Source organism: Gadus morhua, unplaced genomic scaffold, assembly GCF_902167405.1.
Source record: "Gadus morhua unplaced genomic scaffold, gadMor3.0, whole genome shotgun sequence".
Classification (NCBI taxonomy): domain Eukaryota; kingdom Metazoa; phylum Chordata; class Actinopteri; order Gadiformes; family Gadidae; genus Gadus; species Gadus morhua.
Genome location: NW_021964147.1, coordinates 337,980 through 363,424, shown reverse-complemented (window position 1 = coordinate 363,424; position 25,445 = coordinate 337,980). Strand labels below are relative to the sequence as shown.

The 25,445-nt window shown below is 46.0% G+C and overlaps 1 protein-coding gene and 2 long non-coding RNA genes across 5 annotated transcripts in view; all 3 read left to right on the top strand.

Moving 5' to 3' along the window:
- Window positions 1-25,445, top strand: part of LOC115539279 (uncharacterized) — a 189,739-nt gene that overhangs the window by 111,442 nt on the left and 52,852 nt on the right. The gene's annotated exons all lie outside the window — the stretch shown is intronic.
- Window positions 9,964-13,430, top strand: LOC115539283 (uncharacterized). Of its 2 annotated transcripts, XR_003975804.1 has the most exons (4): window positions 9,964-9,999; window positions 11,393-11,454; window positions 11,697-11,808; window positions 12,343-13,430. It is a non-coding gene; the product is annotated as an uncharacterized LOC115539283 (long non-coding RNA). The 2 variants fall into 2 exon arrangements; XR_003975803.1 differs by lacking the exon at window positions 9,964-9,999 and having other exon boundaries at window positions 10,696-11,454.
- On the top strand, window positions 17,462-18,322 carry LOC115539289 (uncharacterized). The gene is made up of 2 exons (XR_003975810.1): window positions 17,462-17,503; window positions 17,965-18,322. It is a non-coding gene; the product is annotated as an uncharacterized LOC115539289 (long non-coding RNA).

Genomic DNA, 25,445 nt, shown 5'->3' with positions numbered 1-25,445 from the left:
GAGCAGTTCATAATGAAAGGATGCATACGTTTCATCATATCAACCATAGTCCTGGGAGGTAAGGGTTACATTAAACTAACATGTATCATGGTTACAGAAAACGAACATGTATCAGGGTTATGCTGAATGATGTGACTGCTGTCCTGACATGTTGTTGTATTGTTTATCTCTTTCTAGAAAAGGCTAATCTAATACGTAAGAAGGTAAGTGTTGTTACTAGTTTGATACAGAACACAATAATATGTGTGACCCTAGCTGGCAGTGGTGGAGTTATTAGATAATGACCTTGTAATGAACCAAATGTTGATGTTTTATTTACATTTTTATTTTTTAGCAAATGATAAAACAGGAACTGGATACAGAGTTAACTGGTAAGTTCTTATTCCTCATGTTTCACTTTGTAAATGAGTAACAGATCATTAATTAATATCCAGTGATTTGCAATGCTTACTGACTCAGACCAAGTCAAATGATATCGCTGTGATTCAAAACATTTCATCTAATTGTACCAGAGAGTCAGAGCCTACCTAGCAGAGGGACCAGAGTGGCAGACCTACTGAACAACATCTTGTAGATCAGGGGTCGCCAACCCGTGCCTGCGGGCACCTGGTCGCCCGCAGGGAATGTTCTAAAAATAGCACAAAAAAAACGTGTCATGATTGGGATACATTTTCAACAAGACAAGTGTGTATGTTAGGGCTGTAACGATACGCGTATCAAACCGAAAATCGCGATACTCAAAGCCACGAACCTGTCTCGCGGTGTGAGAAGGCAGAAGCGCGATATGCCCTTTCTAACTCTTCGGTCAAATTGTCCGATTGAAATTTGCTAATAATTTGTCTAAATAATAGTCTGCTGACAGCGCCCCCTCCTATCGATGCCGTAAATATGTGACGAGATGCCCTCTCTGTGATCACAGCTCTCCGTGGCTACGGAGGATTGCATTTCACCAAAGCCGTCGAAGTCCTCATATGCGATACGAACGACATTTATCCAGAGTGGGCCAAGCGCGAAAATAATTGCCTGTGTGATCCTGTCTCTATTGTTTTGTGTGATTTGACTGGCAGTTTGTCTGCTTATAGGTCGGAATGAAGCGGCCACCGATTATTGACAGGATTGGTACTTTATTCTACCGGACTCGTTCGCTTCTTCACTAGACACACGCGCTACCGCTCGCTCTCCTCGCTCGTCCACTCACTCGCTGACGTCACTCACACACGCATACGCACACTGCCATTCTCGCGCACACACATATGCTACTCGTAACACTATGCCTCGTTATTGCGACGTTCATGTTTTTCCTCATCTATTGAAAGTTAGGTTATTAAACATGTTGCATTCTATACGGCCTGATTATGTCATTATTTAAGCTACATAGCCTAATAAGAATATTTGAATAAACCAACCAAACAGTTAAAGGGGCCCTATCTTGCCTACCAAAAAGCATCCTCCAACTGCAATCTTTGGTTATTTCTTTATTAATTTAGCTATACTTTAATAGTATTCTTTCGGTTCAAATCTGTTCAGTGTTCCAAATTATTTGTTATTAAATGTTACATTAAGATAATTGGTATATAAGTGTTGTTTAAATAAAATGCTTTTTAAATTTAAAAGAATCGTGGGATGTATCGAACCGTGGGTCAAAAATCGTGATACAAACCGAATCGTGAATTTGTGTATCGTTACAGCCCTACTTATTTGCAGGCAGACTGTTGAGATGACCAAGCGGCACAATGTGGAGCGACATTTCATTACCTATCATAATAGCTTCCAGGCTAACTACCCACCTAAAGTTATTTTTATCCAGGAAGTTTGTATCAAACAAGTAGCCCTTCATACGACTCAGTACCCTTGATGTAGCTCTCGGGTTCAAAAGGGTTGGTGACCCCTGAACTAGATATTAGATTATAGAATGGCGCTATCCATGTACAGGCATGCAAACTGGCTCGGGGTGAAAAAGGTGAGAATGATGCGTGAGCTGAGAAAAACACATACCCACTATAGGGTTCCAGGTTTATACTCCGGGGAGTTTTCTTTTACATTTTTTAATGTATTAGGGTTAGTCAAAAGCTAAAAAAAATTACAGGACTGCGCACAATTACGAACAAAGCATTAATTTATTATGTGCAAGGGCAGCCCCAATAGGTACATAACTTATTACAAAATTAAGAGAGAATATTGAGAAGAATAAAAAGAGGTGGGAGGACAGGGCAATAGGAGTATGCCATTATTTATTTTTCTTCTTGGCCTGGACCAGTGTCTCAAGGGCCCGCTTTCGCTGTTTTGGAGCATTCAAAACAGCGACTTCTCTCGGCTATATCGACTAGTATGTATCAACACAACTGGTGACCCGCTGAAAAATTCTCTTTTGGCGCGTTTCCACCAGAGGGTGCGTTCGGTTCGGTTCGCAAAGTTGCGGCACGGTTCGCGTTTCCACCGCCAAAAGTGGGCGTGACATGGGGATAAAAACAAACCGCAAGGTATTATTCTGGACAATGGACGTGTCGCGTAAAACGTTAGCTTGGGCGAACAAGGAGGTGGAGCATGGACCTATTAAAGAAGACAATACTTTATTAAAGCATGCAATTGTGATGTAGAACAAAATAAAAAGAAAACAAAGTGCTTGCATGATATTGAAGCCTACAGCGATCGTTACTTAACTTGTGTGGTGGTGCCTTATCATTTGTTTACCCTCGCTCTCATTGGCTGAATCGATGAGAACGTTTTAGATAATATAAGGTCGCGGGGAGACGAAGCTCTGTTCGTTTGCATATTTTATTTACGTGACCATATTTTTGTTATGTTTGTTTTGGGAATCAGTTCTCGTCGTTCACCTTCGGGATGTTTACGTAGCTGCCGCGGCGATCGACATCCGGCCTACCATGAGGGTACCGTCGGCGGTGGAAACGCTCGGTGGAAACGAGGCATTTAAAGGCTCCGCTGGGCTCACGCTTGGCCGTTCTATTTCATGTAGGCTACGCCGTCTAGGCTTCGCCTTATGGGCTTGTCCCGTGCGCACGCCCGCGCGCGCTGAAAATTCAAACTATGCACCTATCAGCGTGGGCACCGCCCACATTTCCCACGGTATCGTGTCTATATAACGCGGTGTATACCGTCGCTCATCCTCCCTTTTCTTTCAGCACTTGTGCTTATCAGCGAGAAATTGAGTACTACTATTAAGAAGATGAGAACTTCAACACGGATCTCCCAAGCCGGTGGCAGCGGCTCGGGCGAGGCCGCGGACAAACGGCCTTTTTCAGGGCCACCTGAGAGCGCTCCTAGAGCTAGGCCCTTTTCAGGACTCCTATGCGCCTCCTGTCCCGCCTCCCTGGCACCGGGTGACGGGCACTTGGCGTGCTCTTGGTGCCTCGGCGCCGACCACGCCGCGGCTGCTATGGCGGCCCCCGTCTCCTGTGTCGCCTGCCGGGAGCTGCCTGAAGAGGGGATCCTCTCCAGGCATCTCTTCTTTTCCCCTGCGGTGGAAATGGCTGACGCCATCGACCTATTCGGACCTGACGTCGACGATGGCATCATCGACGCCTCCCTGGACGACGTCTTCGGCGACTCGGCGTCCGGTTTTTCCCGCTCTCGGGTTACAACCGCCACCGTCATACAACACGAGGGTCCGCGCCGGATGACCGATCTCTTCCGGGAGATCATGGGTGAGGCGGCGGCCATCAAAGGGATTCCCATGCCGGCCCCGCCTCTCGCCCCCGTATCTGACGATATGCAGGGCGAGTGCTTTCGCACCCCATCTTTTTCCCGGCGGGTTACCCAGTGCCCCTTGTTCCCGCCTTTGCAGCACTTGTTTATTGCTGCCGGTGAGGACCCTTCGACCCTGAAGGCTCCGGTAAGATCCTACACGGATTTCACCAACGTGGAGGGGTGGGCCGATACTCAGGCGAGGGGGATCCCTCGTCTGGAGCCTCCCCTGGCAGCGCTTCTCTGTCCGGGCGCCGGATGGCTCCTTAACGAAATGCCGCTGCCCCCCGACCGCCTCCAGAAGCAGATTGTCGGCCTAACGGACAGGGTGTTCGTTTGTGCCTCTCAATCCGCGGCGGCGGTCAACAACATCGCCCTGCTTCTCCTTGTCGGCTGACAGGGAGGCCTACGGCCCGGAGGAAGCCGCGAGATGGCTGGCGGTTTCCCGCTTTTCCAGCACCATCCTCCAGTTATGCCAGCCGATAGCCGTTTCGGCCGGCCAGCATATGGCGTGGGCTACCATGATTCCTCTGTAGGGGCAGAGGAATACGGGTTATTCCTGGACGGTCTTCCTCAGCTGTCGGCTCGCCCTCTCTCCAACCGCTATGCGTGTTGCCAAGAGCGGTGCGTTCTGCCATCGTGGTTGGACACCACGTTGAGATGGGGCCATCCCATACAGTTCAAGCGTCGTCCCCCACCCTTTATGGGGTTGGTGGAGACCACGCTACGGGACCCGGCTGCGAGCACGGCTCTGGCAGCAGAGGTGGCACGTCTCTTGGTAAAGGGGGCCATCACTGTCGTTCTCCCCCGCGAGTCTCACCTAGGTTTTTATTCCCGCTACTTCCTGGTTTCCAAGAAGTCAGGGGAAATGAGACCTATTCTGGATCTTCGCGTGTTCAACAGATTCGTTGCCACGAGGAAGTTCAGAATGCTCACGGTCGGGGCATTGTTCCGGTGTGTGAGAGAGGACGATTGGTTCACATCCCTGGATCTCAAGGATGCTTACTTCCACGCCCCTGTTCGGCAGGCGCACAGGAAGTTTCTCCGCTTTGCCTTTATGGGGATGGCGTACGAGTACCAATGTCTGCCGTTCGGCTATTCCCTGGCTCCGCGCACCTTCTCGAAGTGTGTGGAGACGGCGTTGGAACCGCTCAGACATCAGGGAAAGAGGATTCTCTTCTACCTAGACGATCTGCTTATTCTGAGCAACTCAGAAGAGACCGCGAGAACACCATGTTGGTGATAAACCATCTCTCCTTCCTGGGTTTTGCCATCAACTGGGAGAAGAGCTCCCCGCTCCCCAGCCGGCAGACAGTCTACTTGGGGCTTTGCCTAGACTCAGCCACCATGACTGCGATGCTTTCGCCTCCTCGGCGAGACGCCATCCTGTCGGCGCTCTCCCGTTTTCACGTTCGCAGAAACGTGACCGCACTGTCCACCATGCGCCTGTTGGGGCTGATGGCAGCTGCCCACCCCGTGGTCCCCCTGGGTCTGCTTTTTTTGCGCAGACTCCAGCGGTGGTTTGCTCGCCAACGGTTGGACCCCAGGCGACACAAGCTCAGGGTGCTCCTCGTCCCCCGTTTGGTGTCGCCAGACCTGGAATATTGGAAAGGACCCTCCGCCCTTCTCAAGGGTGTTCCACTGGGCAGGGTGGCGTCCTACGTAGTGGTCTTCACGGACGCCTCGTTGACGGGTTGGGGAGGAACGTGCCTCTCTCACTCGGTCGGAGACGAGTGGCGCACGCCCCCTACAGCACACATAAATGTGTTGGAGCTCGACGCTGTGAGGAAAGTGCTGTTGCATTTCTTTCACCTGGTGCGCGGCCGCCACGTTCTGATCAGGACAGACAGCGTGTCGGCGGCGGCGTACATCAACAGACAGGGGGGAGTCCGCTCCCCTGCTCTCCACCGAAAGGCGGTCGAGCTCTGGCTTTGGGCACATCAGTATCTCCGCAGTCTGAGAGCCCTGCATATCGCGGGCGCCCAGAACTTTGGGGCGGACCTCATGTCTCGAGGCGGTCCCCGCCGAGACGAGTGGCGGTTACATCCCGACATTGTAACAGCGCAGGTGGACCTCTTCGCGTCCCGGGAGAACACGCACTGCAGGTGGTGGTTCTCCCTCAGCCCTCGGGATCTTCCCCCTTTGGGGGTAGATGCGTTGGCACACACACCTTGGCCGCGGGCTCTCTTGTATGCGTTTCCCCCGCTCCAGCTGACCCTTCCTCTTCTGGAACGGGTCAGACAGGAGAGACTGTCCCTGATATTAGTGGCCCCGGAGAACCGTTCAGCTCTGTGGTTTCCAGAGCTGGCCGCGCTCTCGCGGTCGGCGCCTTGGCCAGTACCATTCAGGCCGGATGCGCTTTCACAGGCCCACGGGACGGTGCACCACCCGCCCGATGTCTCGGGACGGCTGTTGGTTTGGCTCCTGAGAGGTTAATCCTGCAGGGCAAAGGTTTGCCTGAGACGGTTATCAACACTATACAGAGTGCTCGTGCGCCTTCTACTTCTTCCCTCTATGCGGCGAAGTGGTGCGCCTTCTCTAATTGGTGTGAGACGAACCACGCTGTCCTATCTCAATGCGAGGTGGGAAGCGTGCTTTCGTTTCTGCAAAACTTATTGGAAAAAGGTTTGGCCTTATCCACTATCAAGGTCTATGCGGCAGCCGTTTCGGCTGGCCATGCAGGCTGTGATGGTGGACCGATCTTCAGCCATCCACTGGTCAAGAGATTCTTGCGTGGGGCTAGACGGGTTAGGCCTGTTTCACGCGTGCTTACACCACGCTTGGATCTCCCCACCGTGTTGCGCGGATTGTCCAGGGATCCTTTCGAGCCTCTCTCCCAGGCCCCTTTGGATGCCCTGTCATTTAAGACGGCGCTCTTGTTGGCCTTGGTTTCTGCCAAGCGGGCCGGTGAGCTAACCGCTCTGTCTGTCAGCCCGAGTTGCTTGTTGCTAACGAGGACAGCTCCTTCGCGTTGCTAAGACCTAATCCTGCGTTCCTCCCGAAGAACATTAATAGTTCTTTTCGGTCGAGGGATATTGTGCTTAAGGCTTTTCACCCCCCGCCTCATTCTAGTGAGGCGGAGGCGGAGTTGCATCTCCTGTGCCCGGTTCGGGCGTTGGCTATGTACGTGAATCGCTCGGCAGCGTTCCGCTCCACACAACAGTTGTTTGTGTGTTATAGCGACGCTAGCAGGGGCCGCGCTCTCTCTAAGCAGCGGTTTTCTCGCTGGGTATGTGAGGGTGTTTGCCTAGCCTACTCTCGGCAGGGCTTGGCGCCACCGTTGGGCGTTAAAGCTCACTCCACACGGAGCGTGGCCGCTTCAACGGCTCTACTCAAGGGCGTTTCGGTGGAAGACATCTGCGCGGCTGCGTCTTGGTTTTCCCCCGGCCCCTTTGTCCGTTTTTACATGTTAGACATGTCCAGGGGCTCACTCGGCAACTCTGTGCTAGAGTCCGGGACCCCTTTTACGGCTTAAGAATATAGACATGTTCTTTAAAGCGGCGTGGTTGGATTTCCTCTCGCCGGCTGGCGAGTTGGTCTTGATTACCAGTCTCTTACTCTCCCACCTTTTTTCAAATGAAAAACAGGCTAGGGGGTTTTCTATTGGCTCGCCAATTGTCTGGTGGTTTTGTTTACCAGTGAGGCACTCCCGCCGTTTTCTTCAAATAAGAAACGGCCGAGAGAGTCCCATTATTGGAGAGCCGAATTCCGTAGCTCCGCCCCCGGTGGTAGCGGACCTAATGGAAACCGTGTTGCTCTGGTTTTCTTTTCCTTTTCATGGGTTCCATGAAGCACGGAATAGAGCCGGAGTCTTTACAGACTCACTTTTTTCTCCCTTGATCATTGCCTTGCTTGATCTAGGAGGAATTAGTTTTTATAAAGCTGTTGTGTTTTACACTTCCTTGGCTTTTTGAGTCTTAATGTGCTCTGGTGACTTAGGTCGTTTTGACTGGGGTCCAGCAGGAGTACATTGATCGGGCTCCGCTCGCAGCTTCACCTTAGCCCATAAGGCGAAGCCTAGACGGCGTAGCCTACATGAAATAGAACGATAGTTATGTTATTATAACTCTAGTTCTATGATTGTAGGCGTAGCCGTCTAGTTTCCCACCTGCTGTACCCTCCAAATGCTGAAAGAAAAGCGTGGAGGATGAGCGACGGTATACACCGCGTTATATAGACACGATACCGTGGGAAATGTGGGCGGTGCCCACGCTGATAGGTGCATAGTTTGAATTTTCAGCGCGCGCGGGCGCGCGCACGGGACAAGCCCATAAGGCGAAGCCTAGACGGCTACGCCTACAATCATAGAACTAGAGTTATAATAACATAACTATCGTTTCAGATGGTAGGCGACTTTCTGCTCGCGCTGTCGGTTGGCCGCGCGGCTTCACGAGCGCGCGCATGCGTTCGACGAGCACGGAAGCGACAGTTCCATGGGAGTGCGCCCACTTGTCGTGCCGCCTGACAGAATGCTGCGCCTTCTCTCTGTCCGCTCGCCTCTCCATTGAGAATGTATTAGCAGGCGCTACAAGGACTCCATGGCTGGCCATCAGACCCCCCCCCCCCCAAATGTTTTCTCAACGGATCTCCACGAATCACACAAGTGGTCAATTTTGTCTTCAAAACTGCGAATTTCGCCGAAAGGTGACTAGTTTGCATGTATATAAGACACTACTCTCATAGCTGGGGCGATGTGGCCAGCATAACGTCAGCTCAGTGGTGTTTATAACGTAGCTCACTGAGTCGTCATGACAACACAGAGCAGGGACAAAGGGTAGAAAGACTTCTGTCCTTGTTTGACCACGATAATGGCAGCCGTCTCCCCACACGTATTCAGTCTGTCAAGATGTTCTTCTGTGTAGAGGCTAATTCAGAGTGGAAACCAGGAACTGGTTCAACTGATTATACATTTAAATATATGGAGAAGTTCATACTGATAGGATGGATACGTTTAATAATATCAGCCATAATCCTGGGAGGTAAGGGTTGGATTGAACTCTATCATGTATCATGTTTCATTAAACTAACATGTTTGTGTTACATTAACCTAACATGTATCATGGTTATATTAGGGCGCACTCACACTAGGCCATCTGTACCGTGCCCATATCCATCCGCCGGGGGCGCCAAAAAAATGTTTTGTTTTTTTTTGTTGTTTTTTTACACTGTATTCATCTAACTTTAACTTCAATGTTTATATTTCTTAATACCAGTAGTTATGTCGAAATAAATATTAGACAACATAACATAACATGCAAAATAAAAGAGCGCCCTAGTTTCCATTTCCTCCGCGCCCGATCTCGTCTGATCTCGGAGGCTAAGCATGGTCGGGCCTGGTTAGTACTTGGGGTAGAGGTGTTGGTGCGCTGTCTCCACAGAGACAACGCAGAGATATGATCATGGGCAGTTCTAACTGGAGAGAAAATGAAATCCGCGAGCTGCTGATCATGTGAGAGAAGGTTATGCAGTCGTATTAAACAAATACGTTGAAAGGTGGTGCGATCTACGAGAGAGACGTAGAGGAACTGTCCTTACGAGGCTTTTGTCGGGATAAAAAACAAGAAACAAAATAAAGAATTTCTTGGCGTTTTTTGCACTTGTAAATAGTTAAAACGTTTGTAGCCTACATTCAGACGTGAACTTATTCTTGCATGCGGTTGTCTTCATTCATAAAAAAAGAAAAACATTCGGGAGTAAACAAATTATTGTAAAGAGGTCTAGACTCCGTGCGCAGCCCCGCCTTCTCCTGTGAACCAAGAAAGCCCGCGCCGTGACGAACTGGGGATTTTTTATCAAAAACTCAACTTCACTATTGCACCAACGTGAACTCACGCATGAACCGCTTGCCACCATGTTTATTGTTTACTGGGAAAGATGGGTCGCATGGACTATCTATCATCCAGCTCAGGTAGCGTAGCCGTGTGTGTGCGCGTGTCGGCTCATTAGCATCTGTACCGTGGCCTGAGCACACCTCTCCGAAGTGTGCTCAGTCCACGGAATTGATCATAATGTATCATGGTTACAATAAACTAACATGTATCATGGTTATGCTGAATGATAGTGACTGCAGTCCTGACATGTTACTGTATTGTTTACCTCTGTATAGAATTGATTGATCAACTTCTGGAGGTAAGTGTTATTACTGGTTTGATACAGAACACAATAATATGTGTGACCCTAGCTGGCAGTGGTGGAGTTATTAGATGATGACCTTGTAATGAACCCAATGTTGATATTTTATTCACATTTTTATTGGATTGAAAAAGGAAACAAGGGAACAGGAGAGGAAGATAACTGGTAAGTTCTTATTCCACATGCTTCACTTTGTAAATGTGTAACCGATCATTAATAAGTATCCAGTGATTTGCATGGGTTACTGACTCACAAGTCAAATGATATCGCTGTGATTCAAAACATTTCATCAAATTGTACCAGAGAGTCAGAGCCTACCTAGCAGAGGGACCAGAGTGGCAGACCTACTGAACAACATCATCTAGATATTAGATTATAGAATGGAGCTATCCATGTATATAAGACACTACTCTCATAGCTGGGACGATGTGGCCAGCATAACGTCAGCTCAGTGGCGTTCATAACGTAGCTCACCGAGTCGTCATGACAACAAAGATCAGTGACAGGGTAGAAATGGCGCTTTCACTTTCACTCCTTTAGTTCGTAGACTGGGTCCGATTCAGGGTGAAGGTGAGCCTTTGTTACCTTTTCATTTGGTTCGGTCAGCGTTCACACTGGACTCTGATAGGCCGACCGTATTGTAATCCAACGCCTCGCGGTCGGCGGGTCGCTCGTCTGTTGGGCAGAACCTCCGAGGGAAACTCCCAACGCCTCCTAGTTGAGGACGACATCAATGGAGAAGCTTTGTGTGGTCTTGGGTTTTTTCATTCTGATTTGGTCTACAAATAAAAAAATAATTGGATGAACTTCCAACATTCTTTAACTGAATGTTGGAAGTTCATCCAAAAAAAAACCAAGTAATTGGTTACTCACACTTTCACCACAGAATCCCTTTATATAATCTTCAGACCATCAGGGCTAAAGGCATCAGCCTTATAGAGGGTCGCCTGGGCATCCCAGCCCTCATAGGATAAAATAAAATACTATTAATAATACAATTCATCGGGCGCCCTTCCCCATGTTCTGCCTTGAGGTAACAAATTAACAAATAAAGAAAGAAAACAAAGTTATACACTTTGCTGCCCTCAGAGGTTTCATCTTGCAGCCTACTTTGTTCACTGAAAGTGCGGGGATGGGTTACCGTTTGATGCTAAAAATCCCCCGACTCATTTGAAGTGCAGAGACCCCAAACACCAGGACAGCGTCTGGACACCAAGAGTACAGAACTCTCTCAGAGCTGCTCAGAGAGATCTGCTCTGACTGTAAAACTGTACTTTTCAACGTTGTTGGACATTTTCTTACATTTATTATTTTGTTGATAAGTGCTGCTAGCCTGGTTCCAGCGCCCAAAGTTGAACATATTTTAACTTTACTGGACGGTGAAAAAAGGCAGAGAGTGAGAGGCAGGCTTCAGGCACGAAGTTTAGAAAATGGAGAAAACAGGAGGAGGAGGAAAGGAAAGCCTTGATTTGTGGTGGCTAGCTAGCTACTCTGCAGCAGCAGCTACAGGTTCTGTTTGTGATGTCAGGCTAACTTCATCTACTCTATAACTGTCCAGATGGAGCTGCTGGAGAAGGGACATCTGGTCCCTCATCCACACGTCTCCTCTCTCCGGAGCTTGTACGTTCAACCCATTATTTGTGGTCTCTGTGTCATAAATAATAAACTGCTATTTAGTCTTTATTATTATAGTTATTATTATTATTGTTGAATGTTACAGTTACACCTGTTACTAATTAATTGTAGGTCTTAGTCATATGATATAAAGTGTATTTGTACAGTGCCACCTTATATGTAGTAGAATGACAGAGGACTTGATGCAGTGGTGTAACAGTATGGATGAACTGTATGTTTGAACACAGCCTGCAGGTCTAGAGACATCCATCCCTCCAGCTCCCTCCAGTGAAACACAGCCTGCAGGTCTAGAGACATCCATCCCTCCAGCTCCCTCCAGTGAAACACAGCCTGCTGAAGGTGAGTTGTGTTAATTATGTTAAAGCTTCAGTTATATCAATAATGACAATATGAACTAATCCAGATTCTATTAAATATCACGATCATTTCACCCTGTAACTCTGAAATATTATGGCCACAAATAGATGCAAGAGAATATATAAGACTATATTAGAGTGCAACAATCCCATCAAAAAATAATTTAAACCAAGATGACCTTTGGACCTTTTTTCACTTGTGAAATTGAACACTACTGGTCAACTGTTATCTATAATCCTGCTCATTGTGTGTGTCTTGTTTTTTGTGTGTGGTTGTGTGGGTTGGTTGTGTTACTGGTTTTAGGGGGTGGTTGTGTGTCTGGTTGAGTCTCTACTTGTGTTGGGTGTTTGTGTTTGACTCCCTGGTTGTGTGGGGTGGTGGTACTGTGTCTGGTTGTGATCTCCACCTGAGAGTACCCAGCTGCAGAGCTGCTCCACTGGGCTTCAGTCTTCAGTGAGTGTTGCTGCATGTGGAGGCTGGCTGTATGTCCTGACTCTCTGCTGACTTCTCTTCCAGAAACGACGCCACTAATGTCCAGTGAATCTCCTGCACCAACCGGGGACCAACAAGAACACACTTCAAGAACAAGTACCCCTGATGTAACTATGGATGGTCATGATGATGACCAGAGTCTGGATGCCCTCGCCTACCGGTCTGGTACTGGACAGCTAGACATTGAGATGGGTCCAGTCCAAACACTGCCCAAAGATCGTAACAGGATTCTTTAATATCGCTGTTAGACCCAAGTTTCCCATCGACCGTGATTCACTATTGAAGGGGAATGACATTACAGGAGACAAAGTAACGCAGTTCTAGAAATTCTGTATCAACATGAAAGTGAATCTGATGGTTCAAACTCAGAAACTAGGGGAGGAAATACACCAGTCTGATTCCTTCCTGATGCCAGCTTTCACAGGAGAAGAGGCGTGGTGTGTTTAACATCATTATTTGATCAATCCTCACATTATTCTTCTATGTATGGTTCACGGAGCAAAGAGAAGCGAGGTGTTAATAAATAGTGTGAGGTGTGCTCTGTGAGGCGTCCTGGGGTATGATGGGTAACCTTGGCTTGGGTCCAAGCTCCACCTCTCTTGGGCGACCACCAAGGAAGACGATATTTTCTTTATGATATATTTTTTTACAACGTTACTAAAGTTACTAACTATTTTGTAAACGATGACACGTACATATTTCACCGATGCAAGTATCTTTTCTTGTTGTTTTTCTGCTAAACTTTTAGTAACATCACTTTTTTGAAGGCTTTTGACCGTAATCATTTAGGGACTGAAATTTAAAATAACAGATGCAAAACCTTTAATGAAAATATCTACCAATTTACTGCACTGTATTTCAATGATGATTTCTTATTTACATTTAATGGATTTTTTTTTTTTTTAAGTAATTCCTGTACTTCTTTTTTACTTCTTTCCTTGAGTTGTTCAGGAAGCATTTGGGGTGCTGGGATTAGCATTAAATGGCCTTCTTTCATGTGACAGTCAAACATTGTTAGTTACATACTATTGTTTGTGATGAAGTGGAGTTAGAGAGGGCTGGTTGTTGGGGTATGCTTTTATGAGAGCACACTAATAAAGGGTTGAACATTGCGTCTTAGTTTGTGGTCTGTTTGTGACAAGGGACCTGGAGACTCCACCTCATAAAGTCCGGTCTCACAGGAAGATTGCAAAAACACAAAAAGGGCACAAGGACGCTGTAGACTGAGACAGGGAAACAATCCAAACAAAGGAAGAAAAGACAGGTCACCTTCTGAAGAGAAGTCAGGGAGCAGGCAAAGGGCAGAACCGCAGGCAAAGGCCAAAAACAGGCAGGAACCAGACAGGCAGGAACCAGGCAGGCTGGAACCAGGCAGGCAGACTGCAGGGCCTTTTGACCTGACTAGGTAAGCCAAGACCAAACGTAAGATCAATCTAACAAGGTGGCACTGACAGCCCAGGATATACATAGGCTGAGTAGTTAACACACAATGAGGAACAGGTGAGAAGGAAAAAGGGCGGGAAACTAACACCGGCAGGATGTACAGGTGAGAGGCGGAGTCAGAAGCACAGCAACAATAGACGCATGGTGGACAAAACACAGAATAACCAGCAGGAGGCCAAAGAGTCACTGAGCCCAGACAGAGGTGCTGACAATCAAAGGTTTAACATTTATTTTCCATTCCTTCTGTTTATATTTGTGGGTTGTTCATTGAAAAAAAATATTATTGTGTAGAGCGTATGTATGTACACAAGTGTACATATTCCCAAAACAAATTTGGACAGTGTCATGACAGTCTTGTCTGATGTTGTTAACTCACATTTAATTTCATCACCCAATGAAAATGACCCAAAATACTGTTTAAAGGGGACATATTATGCCACCAGGTGTGAGTGTGATTAGCCGTTACAAGCCATTTGAAAATGTGCAGCTTCTGACATCACAAGTGGGCGTGTCCACCTAGATGTGTGCTGGATAGATCAGTCCACCAGCCTACCCAGTGGACTGAAGCAAACCGTCAAAAATCCGTCATGCATCTAAATTTGTTACCGATGTGGCTGACGTTCAGACTTTTACCGTTCAAATCTGTACTTGTTTGTTCATAAAACTCTGTTTCAAATATTCATATGCCCCACTGGCTTCAGCGGTAGCTCCGTTGTCATTATTGTTTAAAGAGGCCATGCTGGCATCATGCCTGTTGCAGTTAATCCACAGGAGCCGGTAAACAGTGCGTGAGCGTCGTTCAACATTCACAAAATATATGAGAGCGTTCAATGAACACCGCTCTTTTAGCGTGCTCATGCACCCCACTGGCTGGCAATACAAAGTCTCTGGTTCAGGTGGAGCAGTTGGGTTAAAGGATAGACTAGACCAGGGGCCCGTTTCAGAAAGCAGGTTTAGTGAAAACTCTGAGTTAGTTAACCCTGAGATGAGGGAAACTCTGGTTTTTCAGTTTCACAAAGCCAGTTCAGCTTTACTCTGAGTCAGTTACCCTGGCAACATACTCCGTGAACCTAACCTGCTCGCTGGCAGGTTTTCATCAACTAACCCAGAGTTTCTCCTGCTCTTAAGTTGAAGCCTGCAGACTGAAGGCAGTGGCAGACATGGCGTGTCCTTTTATTGAAGAGCCAGTTGATGTCGAGGCGCAGATACTTGGATGTTTTATCATTCCCTGATGAGTAGCTACCTGTTTGAGCGTTTCCGTTTCTCTGCATCATCAATAATTTATGTAAACAATATTCTCAGCCCTCACATCGCTCACATGACACATCGTGGACACGCTCTCAGTTCCGAGCAAATTCTTTGTATTGCACTTCGTTTTTTTGCCAACGGCAGTTTTTTGTATAACGTTGGTGATGCAGAGCATGTGTCCAAGGCAACTGTCTGTCGGGCTGTCCGAAATGTGACACTTGCACTGAAACGGCTACTATGCACGTTTGTAGTGTTCCCAAGTCACAGACCCACCAGACTTCTCAAAGAAGAGTTCCACAGAATTGCAGGTATCAGTCTAAGCAGTAATTCATTTATGTTATAAAGCTTTGAGACTTGAAGCACTAATCAGTCAATTTGATATATTTTAGGGTTTCCAGGTGTGATTGGCTGCATAGATGGCACTCACATTCCTATCATAGCTCCTTCAATAAATGAAGGAGATTATGTGAATAGGAAATCTGTCCACCGCATTAATGTACAGGTAGGCCTAAATAGTAGCCTTTAACATTCCAAATGAAATATGCTTCACTATACAGCTAATTACTGTTCTCCACTGTGAAGATCATATGATGTGACGCAGCCCACATGATAAATAATGTGGAAGCGAAGTGGCCTGGGTCTGTGTATGACTCACGAATGTTTCGTGAGTCTACACTGAGTGCCAGATTTGCCCGTGGTGAGTTTATATATATAGTTTATATATCCTATATAGTTATATCCTATGATCAATATTTTGTTTCCTCCTATTACAACTGAAACAATAAAGTGTATCTTGTATTATCATAGGAGAGTTTGATGGTTATCTACTCGGAGACAGAGGGTACCCCTGCCAGCGCTATCTGCTGACCCCTGACCCTGACCCATGCCCACAGCAACACTACAACTTGGCTCACTGCAGGACACGAGCCAGACTCGTGGAGATGACCATCGGCATGCTCAAGGCCCGGTTCCAGTGCCTTCGAAGGCTCAGGGTCACCCCAGAAGGGGCTTGTGACATTATAGTGGCATGTTTGGTTCTCCACAACATTGCCACTATTAGAGGAGAACAATCTCCTACTCTTTCCCCCAATGATCCAGATAATAATCTTGACCCCCCTGCTGATGCACGAGATGGAAGAGCTGTTAGAGACATGATATGCTTCAATCATTTCTAACTGACTCTGCCTTTTTTCTGTTCGCTATAATGGAGGTCAAATTTTAAGATAACCAGAAAACACAAATTTGGAGACTTGTATGTATAAAAGGCATTTAGGTGTTGCTTTCATGTAGACAATATTAAATACTGGCAGTGTTGGGATTTTTCTTTGTTTAGCAGATTTCCCTAATTACTTAAATATATCTATCACATGTTGAATGCAGCCACTAAATGCTGTTTAATGAGGGCAGGCTAAACAACATCACAATTGCTTGTACTTAAATTATACCTTATCTGTTTGAACTACATTTTTATATTTCATTTTTAGTTGCAGCCAAGTCCGTTTGGGGCCTGTTGGGTTGCACCTGTGCGCACAAACACACATATGGAATATAATTGTTGAATAAGTGGAACATTCAAGAGAAAACATTTTCTTTTTCTCAAATACTCTGACTCGGTCAGCTATTTTTTTTCCACGCAAGCTCCCGCTTTTTGGCTGCTGCCATAGTATTGCTTTTTAGTAAAAAGATATGCTCGCTTTCTGCATATGCAGTCATTAAGATTTGCAACTCCGCTGGGGAGAAGTAGGAGGATCGAGGCCAGTACTTGTTGCCATGGTGAATCATGTTATCTGTGTTCCATTGATGAGGGCTTTTTATATCCTCATGCACGAGCTTCACTCAGAGTTACCTTGACTCAGAGTTGATTGAACTAAGCGTTATCACCTGTTCTGAAACCGAAAATTCAGAGTTTTACAGCTCAGAGTTGGTCAACCTAGAGTTAAGGTTTTAACTTAGAGTTTGTTGAACCTGCTTTCTGAAACGGGCCCCAGGTTTTGTTTGTTATGTAGGGCTAACTTTATCTACTCTATGACCGTCCAGGTGGAGCTGCTGGAGAAAGAACACCTGGTCCCTCATCCACACCTCTCCTCTCTCTGGAGCTTGTACGTTCAACCCATTATTTGTGGTCTCTGTGTCATTAAAAATAAACTGTTATTTCGTCTTTGTTATTATTATTATTTTTAAATTTTGCAGTTACACCGTTGTACTAATTAATTGTAGGTCTTAGTCAAATTATATGAAGTGTATTTGTACAGTGCTACCTTTTATGTAGTAGAATGACAAAGGGCTTAATGCAGTGGTGTAACAGTATGGATGAACTGTGTGTGAACACAGCCTGCAGGTCTAGAGACATCCATCCCTCCAGCTCCCTCCAGTGAAACACAGCCTGCAGGTCTAGAGACATCCATCCCTCCAGCTCCCTCCAGTGAAACACAGCCTGCAGGTCTAGAGACATCCATCCCTCCAGCTCCCTCCAGTGAAACACAGCCTGCTGAAGGTGAGTTGTGTTTATTACGTTACGTGTCTGGTTGTGTCTCTGGCTGTATGTGTGTGTGGTTGTGTGTCTGGCTGTGTGTGTGTGTCTGTCTGTCTGTCTGTCTGTCTGTCTGTCTGTCTGTCTGTCTGTCTGTCTGTCTGTCTGTCTGTCTGTCTGTCTGTCTGTCTGTCTGTCTGTCTGTCTGTCTGTCTCTCTCTCTCTCTCTCTCTCTCTCTCTCTCTCTCTCTCTCTGTCTGTCTGTCTGTCTGTCTGTCTGTCTGTCTGTCTGTCTGTCTGTCTGTCTGTCTGTGTGTCTGTGTGTGTGTGTGTGTGTGTGTGTGTGTGTGTGTGTCTGGTTGTGTCCTCATCTCCACCTGAGAGTACCCAGCTGCAGAGCTGCTCCACTGGGCTTCAGTCTTCAGTGAGTGTTGCTGCATGTGGAGGCTGGCTGTATGTCCTGACTCTGCTGACTTCTCTTCCAGAAACTACACCACTAATGTCCAGTGAATCTCAACCAACCGGGGACCAACAAGAACACACTTCAAGAACAACTACCCCTGATGTAACTATGGATGGTCATGATGATGACCAGAGTCTGGATGCCCTCGCCTACCGGTCTGGTACTGGACAGCTAGACATTGAGATGGGTCCAGTCCAAACACTGCCCAAAGATCGTAACAGGATTCTTTAATATCGCTGTTAGACCCAAGTTTCCCATCGACCGTGATTCACTATTGAAGGGGAATGACATTACAGGATACAAAGTAACGCAGTTCGAGAAATTCTGGATCAACATGAAAGTGAATCTGATGGTTCAAACTCAGAAACTAGGGGAGGAAATACACCAGTCTGATTCCTTCCTGATGCCAGCTTTGAAAGGAGAAGAGTAGTAATGTGTTTAACATCATTATTTGATCAATCCTCACATTATTCTTCTATATGTGGCTCACAGAGCAAAGACAAGCGAGGTGTTAATAAATAGTGTGAGGTGTGCTCTGTGAGGCGTCCTGGGATATGATGGGTAACGTTGGCTTGGGTCCAAGCTCCACCTCTCTTGGGCGACCGCCGAGGATGATGTACAGGGAATGATGATATGGAGATTACAATTTTTTTACATTATTCTTACCATTTGATTAAAATGTTTTAAAGTTCAAAAGCTTTATTTAAGATTTTATTATGAGAAAGTCAAGGGACACCAGAGGTGTCAAAAGTATTCACATTCATTACTCAAGTAGAAGTATAGATACTAGCGTTTAAAAATACTTCTGTAGAAGTTGAAGTATAGACTCAAGCTTTTTAATTAAGTAAAAGTATAAAAGTACTGGTTTCAAATCTACTTAAAGTATTAAAGTAAAGTAATGCAAGGGGAAAAAAATGCCATTAAGGACAAAAGCGTAGGCCGTGCCACAGGGGCCTATAGAATTACAATCAGCTTTTTTTGCCAAGTATGCTCACACATACAAGGAATTTGGTCTCTGCATTTATCCCATCTGTGAATTAGTGACACACACAGCCACTTCCCCCCCAAAAAACATTTTTCTAAAGGCCATCTAATGACTATAATGTTAATGTTGAAAAAATTGGGATGCACCTGTTTCAGACACATTTATACCCATTTAAATTGAATGCATATTAGTACAATGCAAATACATTAAAGAATATGTGTACTACTGAGCATTAACATGTGTTTCATGGAGCAGAAGATATGATGACTAGTTCCCTGTAAGTATTGGAATGGTGCAAAAAGTCAAACTTCAGAGGCATGTTATCAAAAGCCTTTATTGGAACATACTGCAGCTAGTAGGCTATGTTCCAAGCTTAGCTGCAGGAATTTAAGATGTAACGAGTAAGAACTGAGTTTGTTTTTGCATCCAACCATCTCGAAAAATTCTTCCAGGTACGGCCAGGGATGTAGAAGGGTTGGCTGGTCTTCTTGGCTACCAACCTCCTCACTGGTGCTTGGTTGGGACATTTCGCTCATCGTCTGCTATTTCATAGCTGGAATGTGGCGCGATTTATGTCATGTCAGAGAATGTAGACGGGCTCTGGTCATGCGCAGGTGCCATGGATCGCGTATAAACCAATAAGGTGTCAGAATGGTATATGTTTCTATTCTCATCCAACCAATCAAATTCACTCTATCCGATGGCGCGAATCATCTGGATAGGTTTTTTTGAACGCCGGCGGAATAAAAACAAGCCGAAATTAAATGGGAGTAACGAGGCCATTTTTAAAAAGTAAGGAGTAGAAAGTACAGATAAGTGCGTGAAAATGTAAGAAGTAGAAGTAAAAAGTAGGCTGAAAAATAATTACTCCAGTAAAGTATAGATACCCAAAATTTCTACTTAAGTAAGGTAACAACGTATTTGTACTTAGTTACTTGACACCTCTGCGTGACACTAAAGTCACCCTCACAGTCAACATGTGAGAGTGCACGTCAGTGAGAGACATGAAGTGCATACTTCTTGAGTCACCGAGCGGTTAGGGGACAACTCAGAACTCAATGCATTATGTTTGGACACGAGACGTGCCCTAGCGGCAAATGGCCGCTGAGCGCAGTGTGGGGCTCCTACCACTAGGGGGTGGTAGAATTCCCATGGGCCCCCCCCTGCCTTGGGTCCCCCAAGCCTGTCCACCTTACACCCCCAGTCCGTCGGCCCTGCGAGCCACCACTCATTTAAAATGCGTTTCGATTGAGTTTTCCCGTTCAGTGGGTCTCCCCAAAGAGACTATTCTCCCCAAAGAGACAATTCTCCCCTATCACATACGGCCACTAGGTGGCTCCTGGTCACGCTGAAAAAACAATGAATTCATTAACGTTGCACATTCAGTCGGATTTCTTTCTTGTAAAATATTGCATTTATTGTTAGTTTTTGTTTCTTTTTTGTCTCTTCCCAAATATTTCAGAACTTCAACATGAAAATGATGGCAGCCAAAATATAGTGTGGACCATATATATTTTGAATGAAAGCATGTCAAAAAAATAAACCTTATTTTGCATTGAATAACTGAAACACAGCTGCACAACTTTGCTGCCATCACAATCGGTCAAACTGTTATAGTTAAAGGTCATACAAATTGGACATTTATTTATGATCTTACTTTTATCATATATTTATTTCACTGACATTTGCTATTGTGTCATTCTGTTCAGCTACAGTGGTGAGTGCCGACACAAATATATAACGGTTACAGGTTGTTAAGCACATAAGCACGAATTAAGTGGTGAATTATTCTAAATACTATGTTAAATCTTAAATCTGTAAATAAAGAGGTTTTACACTGCACTAAGTGCATGAAACAGTAGATGAAAACGTACTACTACAGCCCTGCTGAAATGATGGCGCCAAGGCCAGGGGGGACGGGATGTGTCACGGCGGACGTATAACGTAGGGTTCGAATAAGTTCCTGCTCCCCCTGACAAAGAGTATCAATGTAATATTCCATGTGTACTATTAGATTCATACCAATGTTATTGGTGAACTTGTTTATTCTTTTCTTACTGTGGTAATTTACAGGTCTATCCCTTATCAAACCAACAGGTTATTATAATACATTAGCAATGCAATTTATAGTATTGCGTAATGTTGAGAACCAGTTGATGCTAGCCTCTGGACCAGTTAACGGTCATGATACTCATGTATAGAAAAGGGTTAATGTCCCTGAGAGTTATTGGTGATACCACTGTTTCACCTTCCGGTCCCCGAGTCGTCCTCCAGAGCGGCTCTGCATGTCTGGTGGTCTGTCTAGCATCCAGCGCCCGGGCCGTCCCCTGGGGTCTCCTGCTCCTTCCCGGGCCGTCCCCTGGGGTCTCCTGCTCCTTCCCGGGCCGTCCCCTGGGGTCTCCTGCTCCTTCCCGGGCCGTCCCCTGGGGTCTCCTGCTCCTTCCCGGGCCGTCCCCTGGGGTCTCCTGTTCCTTCCCGGGCCGTCCCCTGGGGTCTCCTGCTCCTTCCCGGGCCGTCCCCTGGGGTCTCCTGCTCCTTCCCGGGCCGTCCCCTGGGGTCTCCTGCTCCTTCCCGGGCCGTCCCCTGGGGTCTCCTGCTCCTTCCCGGGCCGTCCCCTGGGGTCTCCTGCTCCTCCCCTAAGGTTCCCGGCTGGTCTATCCGGCTATCAGCCCACCTGCCCCTGAATCTCTCCTCCAGACCACCTCCACCCACCCTGCTCGGTTCTCCTGACAGACCTGGTGGGACGTCTGGATCTGGGCCTTAAGGTCCTGGTCTCACTTTGTCTCTCTGTTGTTCAGTGTTCGTTCTCTCCCTGTCCACCAGATGCCCTTTGACTTTTCCAATCCCTTCATTCCCCTTCCCCTGTGCGTTCTTGTCAATCTTCCCGCCTGCACCTCATTCCCTCATCAGTCTCTCCCACTATTTCCAGGTTCACTTCCTTTGTTCCCGTGTCAGGTCGTTGTTTTGGGTCAAGTCCCTTATCCCTCGTGGGTCCTCAATCGTTGTGTTTTTCTGCCTGTTCATGGAACAGAGATATTGAGTTTCTTTATTAAAGGCCTTTTTTTTGTAAGGTCCTGAGTCGTCTGCATTTGGAACTACCCCTCCTTGTTCCTGCTGCCCCGCAAGCACCCGACCATGACAGTCTCTGTACTGTCTAACCCCTACCCGCCTCTTGATGACCAGTCTCTGTACTGTCTAACCCCTACCTGCTCCTTAATGACCTGTCTCTGTACTGTCTAACCCCTACCTGCTCCTTAATGACCTGTCTCTGTACTGTCTAACCCCTACCTGCTCCTTAATGACCTGTCTCTGTACTGTCTAACCCCTGTCTGCTCCTTAATTACCTGTCTCTGTACTGTCTAACCCCTACCTGCTCCTTAATGACCTGTCTCTCTACTGTCTAACCCCTACCCAACCCTTAATGACCTGTCTCTGTACTGTCTAACCCCTACCTGCTCCTTAATGACCTGTCTCTGTACTGCCTAACCCCTACCTGCTCCTTAATGACCTGTCTCTGTACTGCCTAACCCCTACCTGCTCCTTAATGACCTGTCTCTGTACTGCCTAACCCCTACCTGCTCCTTAATGACCTGTCTCTGTACTGCCTAACCCCTACCTGCTCCTTAATGACCTGTCTCTGTACTGTCTAACCCCTACCTGCTCCTTAATGACCTGTCTCTGTACTGCCTAACCCCTACCTGCTCCTTAATGACCTGTCTCTGTACTGTCTAACCCCTACCTGCTCCTTAATGACCTGTCTCTGTACTGTCTAACCCCTACCTGCTCCTTAATGACCTGTCTCCGTACTGTCTAACCCCTACCTGCTCCAGATGTTTTGATATAAGAATGTATGAATGACCTTCTCTTCCTTGCATTATTGTCAGCAATCTTATCAATTTAATTCTATTTTGATCCTGGCCAAAGTTCAAACAATAAAATTCCTCCTCACCTGAACACAGGGCTGAAGTTAAGGGCAGGCTCTTAACTTCAGCTCCAAACCCTGACCCAATCCCCAACAATCCTCAGCACTGAAGGAACAGTTGTGCATTACATCGTGCTTCTTTTATGAATGTTATGGCCTCATTTATCTATTCATGGCTTTATGAATTAGAAATCATCAACTGCAGTTTATGCCCATGCCCTTGAAAGTTTTTACTTTCAAATGGCATTACTATGCAGCAATGTCATATATTTATGTATATATATATATATATATATATATATATATATATATATATATATATATATATATATATATATATATTTACATACATATAGGGAATTTCGAAAGTATCTTCCCAAATATATGTGACCCACTTTTAATATATTTCTAATAATCCTGTTGATCCACAAACAGAACAGTACTGCCCTTATTTAGGCATTGTCATGTAGAATGTACTAAGGACACCATATACTCCTTCATGTCCATGCCAAGTACTGCTGAACGCAACGGACACCATATAACTCCTTCATGTCCATGCCAAGTACTGCTGAACTTTGAGCTTTCATTCTCCAGTCTTATTTCATACAGTCACAGAGACACAGAAAACAAGATCTAATGTGCGATGCCTCAAACTATTTGAAATACATTTTGTTTCCCTAACGTCTTTCCACGTTTTTCAGCCAGAATTCAGTCTCCTAAGGCGACATCATCGATAAGGTCAGTGTCGAGTTATGAATGATTTGTATTTTCGAACTTCAGTTCACTGAAAAGCAGTAGACTCTAGTCAATCTTATTAGCTCTGCCGTGGTTCTCCGTTTAAAACGTCTTTAATTGCCTTTTCTACGGTTTATTGCACTGGATCTCAACTGGTCCTCAGGGTAGCCTCCGGACCAGTTGAGAACCAGTTGAGGCTAGCCTCTGGACCAGTTGAGAACCAGTTGATGCTAGCCTCTGGAGCAGTTGAGAACCAGTTGAGGCTAGCCTCTGTACCCTCATGTATCATTAGTCTTTAAGTCCACACGCCCAAAAAAGTTTTTTACTAGGGGCAACCTCAAATCTTCTCCGACCCAGAAAGACATTCCGATGGGTTAACCAGAAAACGAATGAGTGATTTGCGGTGTTATTAAATGAATGTCAAATGACACACACCTGCCACTGGTTGGGTCTTAATGTTTTATATTAATTACGGTACATTATTATTATATTTTTCTTCCCAATTGATTGACATGAACGGATGTGCACGTTGTCATCATATTGTGAAAGGTGAATTTGTTGCTAGAGGTGCTCGTTGTCAGTGATGTGTCTGGGATGAAGATTCATATTTGACTTTGCAAAATCAAATTGAGGACAACCCTAGTAAAAGTTACAGAGGCATACTGTCATGTGAACGCGGTGTCGCCCCCACATGGCGGATTAAATGCATTGCACAAACACCGCCTTGGACAAGAAGAACTCAAAGGGCATATCTCTCACTATCATAAAAATATAGTACTATTGAGGGCAGGAGAGGTCACACACAACCTGCTGCCTCATTTGTGGTCCTGGCACAGATGGATATATTGCAGATGTTTTATGAATGACCCCTGAGTTCATAAACTATAACTCTTAATTGAGCGTGTACACTGCAGCCTTGAGAAGTTACTAGTTTTTTGATTTTGATTTGAACCCAAAAGTGTCCCTTCCCAGTTCAGCAGTAATTACTGTGTCACAGACTGCAACTCTGGTGACCAAGTAGCGGTCTGCTCTCCCACCCCTAGAATCAGTGTGTGGACAGCGTGACATGATAACGTCACCTCAGCACAGATCACTGTTTCTTCATGAATTATATTATCTGATAAATGTAATCTGTTGTTGTGGCGCCTATCAGAATGGAGGCTCATTCTGTCATTACGAGGCAAACTTTAAGAGCCACAACTCCAGGTGCAGACCTCCTGTAGGCCCGCGGCCTGCTCATTGTGTCCAGGCCTACACCCAGTCCTTCAGGCTGGGGATCAGCCCGTAGGCCTGGGGCCTGCTCATTGTGTCCAGGCCTACACCCAGTCCTCCAGGCTGGTGAACAGCCCCTAGGCCCTGAGATCTTCAGCAGCCAGATGACTGTTTGGAGTTTAGTTTGGGATGAGTAAGGTGGAGTGTTTCACCCAAAGTAATCCTATATTAAACAAAGGATCCAAAGACCAAATCAATCTAGAAAATGATGTAGCCCAATGAACATAAGAGTGATACATTATATTTGTGAGACACTTATAACACTGACAGATATATTTTCTTTATCACAGCAAAATAAGTATTAGATCACAGTTAATGCATACATACAAGGCTAACAACACTTTGTTTAACAGCTCTAATGTTTTCAAACGTCATATTATTTTGGTTTAGAGAAAAGTGTTAAGGATACTTTTTGATTTGCTTTATTTTAGTGCTATTTAAATTGTTGTCCCTGTGTGTTTGTCTGTAACTGTTTGTCTGTAACTGTGGTTCATTGTGCTGCTGCCTGTCTTGGCCAGGTCACCTTTGAAAAAGTGATTTTTAATCTCTGTAGGTTTTTCTCCTGGTTAAGTAGGTTAAATATATATAT